Genomic DNA, 9,515 nt, shown 5'->3' on the forward strand with positions numbered 1-9,515 from the left:
TTTAAAAAATAAATTTTTAAAATTTGAAAATATTTTTCAAAATCTTTTAATATTTTTTTTGGTGGGGGCTTGGGAAAAAATAATTTGATTTTTTTAAAAAAAAAAGCAATTTTGATATATTTTGTTTGAATGGGGAGGGTCGGGATATGTGGTGGGGTAAGAGAAAAAATGTAATTAATGTAATTTTGAGGTTGGCGGAAAGTTTTGAAAAATGTTTTCCTTAGGTTTTGAAGAAAATCATTTTCCGTTAAATTTGAAAAAAATAAGTTGATTTGGAAAATATTTAAGCCACCTAAACATGAGAAAATTGAAAAATATTTTCTAAAAAATGTATTCCATCATACCAAAACACCTGTACTAATCATAAAATCTGACAAATGTGTCAAGAAACTCAATATGGATTACAACAGGACATTATTTTTCTAGCGATGATGTATTAACTTATTTGTTGAGACCTAGCCGTTGGAAGATGTAATCTGGGCCACGAATTCACAATATAACTATTTAAGATCAAATATATCTTAGTATATAATGTGTATTTTTTATTTAAGATAACGAAATTTATTTATTTTTAAATATTTTTTAAACGTCATACATTAGTCAGACCAAAAAATTGAAAACTAATTGTTCGTGAAATGAGAAGAGCATAAGTCCTCCTTAAGTGGTGGAGAGGAGAAGTCTGATCAATCTCTTCAACAATTTACTACCATACAATTCCAACCAAAATATACAGTCATTTTTCAATACCCTCTCAATGGGTAACGCTGTGTCATCCATAATGATTCAGAAATTAAAGTTTACGGCTTTAAAATAATAATTTTTGTAAGTTATTAGGTTCTAAATTAATAATTTGTACATATTCAATAAATTTTTTACTACAAATTTATAGTTCGAATCAAAGTAAATTAGATCGAAGCCGTAATCGATTTACCCCTGATCTTCGAATCTAGAGTTAATTAAGCCTTTTCAATTTTTTTAGTTTAATCATGTAGTACTTGAAGCTCCTGTTGATCCTATTAACTTGAATTCATGTCAAATAGATCAACTAATTTGAATTGATTTTTACCAAAGTTATGAACACTCCTAGTGGCGCATATGAGTCAACTAAAACAATAAAAATACATACAAATCCCATTCACAGTCTCAACATAGACTTAAGAAAAAAACGCATAGAATTATGGCTTTGAAAAACTTTTTCCACATTGAATAAATATATTTGGTGAGAAACTTTAAAGTCTTCTACTGAATGAACCAAAAAGACTAACATTAAACATGTTAAATAGTTTCTTTTGATATTTTCTCTGCTTCTTATCCTGTTATAATTTCTTCTAACTTCATACTTGTTGAGTCATATCCATCTTAGCAAGTTGCACAATTGAAAATGCAAACTCTTCACTTTCTATATTTTTTCTTGATTCCCTTGTTATATCTTATAAGGAAATGAGATTTTTTTTGTTTCCTCTCAATGTCTTGATGATCAAAGGTCATTGTTGATACAATTAAAAGGTAGCCTTCAATATGATTCTAGTTTGTCTACCAAGTTGGTGCGTTGGAACGACAACACAAATGAATGTTGCAATTGGGATGGGGTGAAATGTGATCTCTCTGGTTATGTTATTGCCTTGGAATAAGGAGTCTATTTTCAGTGCAATTGAGAATTCAAGTCTTTGATAACAAGGTATGATAGCTGTATTTATCCATGGAATACTTGCATCCATGAAGCCCTTAAGTTCCCCAATTGAAAAGTAGAAATTCCCCAATTTGAGTTAGAGTTTTCTTCTAAGTTGTGGGTCTTTATGAATGTAGATCCAATTGAGTGGATTATGATTCTTTATGCATGAATTGAGAGGATTCTATGCTTTTCATGATGAATTTCCATGTACCCATGTTAACCCATGTTTCTAAGATGAAATTGATGTAAATGAGTTTTACTCCATGAAAGAAAAATTTATGGATTTAGGTGTATTCTTATATGATAAATAAGGTATATTATGAATTGCTTTGAGACTGAAGCATATGTGATGATTATGATATGAATTGCTTTGAGAGTGAAACATATATGATGAATTGTTGATTGTTCATGTAATTGTTGTGGAAGGGATCATTCCCACATGATTTTCTTATGTATGAATGTGAAAGACTTTCTCACATTGAATGATTCTATGTTGAAAGGATTGCTCACCTAAAATGAATCGAAGCTAAAGACTATGAAATTGATGAGGCTAGATGCGATTACCCATAACCTCTAAATGAGAAGGATATGAGGCGATTACCCATATTCCTTAGAATAGAATAAGAGGCGATTACCCTTATTCCCTGAAATTGAACAAGAGGTGACTACCTACGTTCCTATAATGTGAATTGGACAAGAGGCGGAGTACCCATGATCCTTTATAGAAAAGACAAGAGGCAAATACCTATGTCACATGATGTTGGACTAGAGGCAAGTACCCATGATCCTAAAATATGTTGAACTAGAGGCGAGTAGTCATGATTCTATAGTAAGAGGGACAATAGGCGACTACCCATGATCCCAAAGTAAGAAGGACTAGAGGCGACTACCCCTGTTCCTTTATAGTAAGCCAAGAGGCGATTCCGCATGTCTATAAAAGATAAGCTAGACTATGTTATGATAGGTGATGAGCTTGGATTGTTGCTTGAGTTGCCTTCCATGATGAGTAAGACTAGTGGAGGATTACCCATGTCTTGGCTAAGTATGAATTGAGGTTACTTCAAGAGTATTCCTTATATGTTGATATGATCTATTATGTGCATTGATTATGCTTTCAGACTTATGTTGTCTAATTCTTATGTTCATGTTATGTTTTTGCAAGCTAACATATTTAGTATATTTTTTTACTAACGCATACTCTTTGCCTACATTTCTTATCCAAATGTAGGGTCCGATCCCGACTCTCATCCCCGTGGCTAGGATCCATAGTAGAGGGAAAGTGGTGAGTCCTCATAGCACTTGAGTATTTGGTCACCATTTCTCTTATGTTCTTTTCATTTTATGTTTTGAACATTATTGTATGGGCTGTGCCCCAAGATTCTATTGTATTAGATGGTTTTTGAGACAAGTGTAAACTTTGGTATTGTGAAATGTTTTAAATCTTATCGATTTTCTATTATATTGACTATGAATGCTAAGTGGATTATATGTGGCCTCTGGGGGTCTTGTATGTCATGTTACATCTAGGGGGCACCCTTTGGTCGTGACAATAGAGATGCCAGAGTTTAATAGTGTGAATTGTGTAGGGTTTTTATAGTTATAGTCTAATATAGTGATTATATTAATCTTTTTTGTTTGATATTTATGCATGACTAAAAATTAAAATAGTAAATTATTATATTCTTAACGGGTCCAATAACTCAATATTAAAAAATCAATATCGATCCGATAACCCAATAATTTTTTTAATAAAATCATTAAATAACTGTTAACTCAATAACCCAATAACTGTCACACCCCAACCCTAGGTGAGGCGGACAAGTACCATATGAACACATGCTTTACAAGTGACCTATGATGAGAAAGTAAACTACTGTGCTGATAGATTTACTAATGAGAAGCTTCATATACAACACATGTCGACTAGCTGAATCGATACATGTGACAAGTGAAACAATGAATACAAATGATAGCTTTACAATGTTAGCAAAGCCTTTATTGGAATCCATGACTGTACCACTATGAAAATACACATAGTAAAGACTTGACAAATCCACGAATCAACCTGGAGCTCACCAATAACCGCTGAGTATCATGTTCTTCTATTGGGGGAGATATACTAGTTGAGTACCTGTACCTACAACATGAAATGCAGCGTCCCCAATAAGGGACGTCAGTACGAAAGAATGTACTGAATATGTAAGGAATAATACAACCATATGTAAATGAAAGCTCAAGTGAAACCAAATACCAATAGAGAAGGATTAAAGACCACCTTTGCTTATACTTATGGAATCGTGTATGTTACATTCTTCTCTTTACTTTTTTGTGCATTATAATCTTTATAAGACATATGATACAAATGACCAGCTGATCAGTGGTAGAAGAGGATGACCCATGCTAGGCATGTTAACCCCTGGGATGCTGTCCTCATAATTCCACAAATTGGGATTGCATGCTAGGCTTTCGCTCCTGAGCTGCCACCCTTTTATACCAATTGGGATCGGCCCATGCTAGGCTTTCGCCCCTGAGCTGCCACCCTTCTATACAAATTGGGATCGACCCATGCTAGGCATTTGCCCCTGGGCTGCCACCCATAATTATACAGATTGCTTCACTTAGATTCTTTAATCTTTGAGATTCTTGTTTTGATGTTCATAACTCTTTTGAGATTGTTCTTTTGATGATCATAACTCTTTTGAGATTGTTGTTTTGGTGGTCATAATCATTGTTGAGATTTGGAACTATGGACAAGTAGTAGAAGACATGAATATGGACTTACGATAATAACAATGACATGAGAAGCAAATGTAACACCAACGTAATACTTAGGAGCTTATATGACTCAGTAAGCATTTTGACATCTCAAATTGAAGCACATATCAAGTGAGGACATTTAACATTCAGTCAAGAGATTTGAAATCTATATGATAGCCAAATACTCACTAACTAATATCAAATATAAGGTATACATGAATGTGGAACCAAGGGAGAATGTGGGCAGATTCAACTTAAGGACGGATACATATTCCAAGTAAGTACATACAAAATGTACAATAGAGCAAGTATGGATCTTGTGAGGTAACATTATAGTCTAACATAATGGGATTAATAACCAATAAAGGGAACATATGAACATGTGAGAATATGACATATGTGACAGAATAGACAATTGAAGCAAGTTGGCAAGATATGGGCAGATTGTATATCCAACATATAAACATATGTACCATGTGTAATTTAGGATACGTGCATGCTAATACTTGGTAGAGTAAGGACGTACATTTAGTAATAAACTCATATTAGAGTACTCACCTTAATGCTCTAGGGAGTAGGAACTACAACTATGGACCAGTCACTACCAATGGCACTTAGAAAGCTTACTTTGTAATACAAGTGTTGGATTCATGCCAAAGAAATAGGAAATCAAATAGCCTTACATACCCCAATATAACTATCACGATTCAGCCTCCCTTTTTGGTGCTAATCTACAATATAAGTCATGATTAATCTAATGTTAGCAGCTAATCATATTAAGGCCCTTGAAAAACAGTAGCTAAACACTTGACGGAAAGTAGGCCCATAGAACGCTTACACAAATGGTGAATCACCACACCCTTCTTCTATACATTAATACAACTTCATACATCCTTTGCCAAGATACCCAAGTTGCCCCCAATAACAATATACATAAGGCAGCCACTATCAATCCCCAAAAATCTTTCAGCATAATAGGAGAATATTAAACTCAAGGATTCATAGTTATCCATGAGTTCTTGACAAATATATGCAAAATTCTCTACCCCAAACCTGTATTTAAAGAGAGGCAAAAATGGGCAGTAGCCTTACCTTAGTTTCTGGAAATTTATCCTCTAAACTTGAACTTAAAGAACTGAAACTCTCCTTCAAACTTTTACTTGAAAAAGGGGTCAATATTCAAGAATCCTAAGGTGTTTTAGGGCTGATGTGTTAGTACAAGAAAGACCAAGAGAGAAACTTAATAAATCTAAAATGTTGCAAGTTAAAAATGAAGCAAAAGATCTGATCTCTATCCCTTTAAAAAGAAGGTGCATTGGCCGACTTTCTTGGCCAATTTTGGGCCATATATTATCAAGTAGGTGACCCACCTACTTGTCCTTTTAACTTGGGCCTTTGTGCTTTAACACTTGTTGGGCCGTGCTGCCAATTATCCCTCAATTTTTGTCAATTTGGGCCATAATTAATGCAAGTAGGTGATCCACCTACTTGGACTTTTCACTTGGGCCTTTTTTGGACTTGAGAATATTAGGCCTTGGCTGTCCATTTTCCCCTTATTCTTCTACTCAACTTGGGCCATATTAATGCATGTAAGTGGTAGTGTACTTGGCCCAATTACATGGTCAAAAGAGTCTTAGTAGGTGATGCACCTACTTGGTCCTTTGGGCTGGTCAATAAGTCAAAGTAGGTGATGCACCTACTTGGTCCTTTGGACTGGTCAATAAGTCAAAGTAGGTGATGCACCTACTAGCTTAGTTAAGTCAAGCAAGCACCTCAATATTTTATTCCATTTCTAGACCTTAATACCTTTAACTTAACTTAAAACTTATATACACTATGTCAATTTAAACTTTAAGTTTAGACTCAAATACCACCTTATGATCTCAAGTTTAAATACTTCCATCGATGTCAACTTAATCGGGTCGCATCAAAATCTACGCTCAGTTCACTTTAAACCTATTCTATTATCACTAGTTGCATAGGAAACTGAGTCCATAACTATACCACAAGGAAATTTATAAGCGTCATATAAATAAAACTAGTACACGTAGAATACAGGGTGTTACAATAACAATAAACTAATACCACTTTTTTCAGTTCGATTTATTGATCAGTTCGATTTTTGCACACCCCTAGTTATACCTATTGGTATGTACAATTTAATCAACTTGAAGTACCTAAAATTATAGAATGCTGGTTTTTTCAGGAAAATTCCTATCAAGATTAACAAAATTAGTTACTCTTTGACTCTCAACTCTCCTCCTGACAATTAAATTTGAGAGTCTTGATTTATTGGGAACTTAACAGAACTTAGAGAGCTTCACCTTGATGGTGTTGATCTTTCAGCTTAGAGTAACGAGTGGTGTCAATCTTTATCGTCATATTTTCCTAACTCAATGGTCTTGAGCTTGCGTGCTTATCGAATTTTGGGCCCTATTGATGATTCAGTTTCCAACCTTCAAATTTTTCCAGTCATCTATCTAGAACAAGACATCTCGCTACCACATTTTTTGAATATTTTGCCAAATTCTCCAACTTGACTACCTTGTCCCCCAGCTCTTGTAATCGAGCATTTCCTGACACAATCTTTCACATACAAGCTCTAAAGATGTTGGATTTGTCAAATAACAAGATACTAAGTGGAAGAATCCCAAATTTCCCTAAAAACGGATCTTTGAGGATGATATCACTAAGCAACAACAAGTTTTCTGGTTTATTACCAAAGTCCATTTCAAACCTTCAAAACTTGTCCAAGTTAGAGCTCTCCAATTGCAATCCCAGTGGACCCATACCTTCCACAATGGAAAAACCTTACAAATCTTGTTTATTTAGGTTTCTCATTGAGCAACTTCTCTGGTTCTATCCTATATTTTTGATGGTCCAAGAAACTCACCTACTTAGACTTGTCGTATAGTAGTCTAACGAGTCTGTTCTCTCTCCAACTCATTTTGAAGGACTTTTAGAGCTTTTCTACATGAATTTACGAAACAACTTACTCAGTGGGATCCTTCTGGATATATCTTTGAGCTTTGATGACTTATACAGGTCCACCACACACTACATGACAGGTCCTTGTCACACTTTAATGTAGTAAAAGCAAAAGTAAAAAATAAGAACAACAAGTGAGTTTTATATGGAAGCCTCCTTGCTCAAGGAAGGAAAAACCATGACCTGATAACACTCAAATCACTCTCTAAAACAATTCCAAAGAGTGGGTAGTTGTTGTCAATAAAAAAACCCAACTAAGAGTCAGGGTCGAATCCCACAAGGAATGGTGCAAGGTTAAGGATTCAATTAGTGAATTAAATCTGAACTAATCTTAATGTAGTGAACATAACAAATGGTTGGATGATTCCACCAACTTTAACAACACGATTTCAAGAACACAATCACACCAATATTAAAGCAAATGAAAATTCACGAAGTTAGGCGACTCTAGGTGTGTATGGATTGAATATTGATATCATTAGGGTTATTGTAGAATTTGTTAATACAACTAGTTAATTGAAGATAGGTTTGGTCATCTTTAATGAAGCTAATCTTCTTTCAATCTCATAGCATTCTTTCATAGAATCTCCTTTGGGTCTCATCTACACGCTATTCAAATAACCCAATACCTTGATTTTACAATTAAGTATAACTAATATTGCAGTTATCGAACAAATTATCCACTCATATTGATCTCTTTCGAGCACCAATGTGAGAGCAAAGATAAAATCAAGTTGGCCACCTTAATTCAAAAATTAATAATACGGTAATAGATCAAATATCCGATTAACAACTATAAAACAGAGCAACAACTAAGTTAAATCAACACCCAACCCCATTATCACACCCCAAAAGATTGGGGTTTTAGCCACACATCACAAAGTGTAAAAAAGTTATACCTTGCATGAAATTATCTATGGGTAACTTAAATTTGAGCAATTACAAGCAAACCCACTTTGAATTCAACCTCAATTTAGCAAATTTAAGATTATCAATTCACAAACCCCAAAAATTAGAAAGTGTTTATACCCAATGAGAAGTGTTTTTCTCTCTACAATACTCAGAATTTTTCTCACCATTTTTGAACCCCATTTTGTCTCGCATTTGAGCTATTTATAGGTTCTAAAAGTTCGGCCCAAAACTCAATGTACTTCTCACTCGGTGACGTTAGTCGGGCTCGTCGATATCATTCGGCGAGTTGCTAATCATGCTTCAGTTCGCCTTTGTCTGTCTTGCTCCATGCTTCAGGTGTTCGAACATCATTTGGTGATCCTGTCCGAGTCTTCTTTTCTCATTTGGTGATTTTCTGATCATCACCTTTGTTTGCGTTTTGAAATTCCATTTTATCATCCGACACTGTCAAATTCGGTGGCATTCACCCTATTTGACTTTTGCATTCGGCGCATTGCCATTTATGTATGACTTCGCCAACCAACCTTGAGAAATAAGTTCAGTGCACTGTTAGTTTTGGCAATATCATGCTCGTTAGGCAATTTACCCTTCTTTTTTGGCGATCATTAGAGTGTAATTTACACTTCTTCTTACATTTTTGGCCATTCCTTCAAACATTCATCCTTGCCTTGTCCCTTAGCCTTCATAGCTGAAAATACTTAAGATTTCATTAGAATAGGACATAATTAGGCATTGATAACACTAATTATTGAGCTAAATAGGCCTCAAAATGAGTGCAAATCTACCGCTCATCAACACCCCCAACTTAAATGTTTTCTTGTCCTCAAGTTAATCAAGAACACAATTACATTAATAAGTGTGTTTACAACAATATTCAATGAGAGCTAACATGCGGGTGCCACTCCAAGACTAATCTCAACAATATGCTTCACTCTATCAGGATAAAAAAGCTTCAATGATGACTAGTCGGTTTCAACACGAGTTCAAGCTCACTATAGCTTCTTTTCTAATGCAAGACCATGTTGCAGTAAATGAATTCAATTGTCCTCACAACAAGAACGATTTCGTGCTCTCACAAAGAAAATCAACAAAGAAATAAGGAAGTAATGCAACTCTCACTCTCTCAAAAAAGAAATGCATGCAAGCTTCGTCCCATTAATTTTCCCATATTTCCCAATCATCACAC

The 9,515-nt window shown here is 34.8% G+C and overlaps 1 pseudogene; it reads left to right on the top strand.

Moving 5' to 3' along the window:
* Nucleotides 1-6,012: 6,012 nt before the first annotated feature.
* On the top strand, nt 6,013-7,520 carry LOC125845786 (probable LRR receptor-like serine/threonine-protein kinase At1g06840; annotated as a pseudogene).
* The last annotated feature ends 1,995 nt before the right edge of the window (nt 7,521-9,515 follow it).

This window comes from Solanum stenotomum, chromosome 11, assembly GCF_019186545.1.
Source record: "Solanum stenotomum isolate F172 chromosome 11, ASM1918654v1, whole genome shotgun sequence".
Classification (NCBI taxonomy): Eukaryota; Viridiplantae; Streptophyta; class Magnoliopsida; order Solanales; family Solanaceae; genus Solanum; species Solanum stenotomum.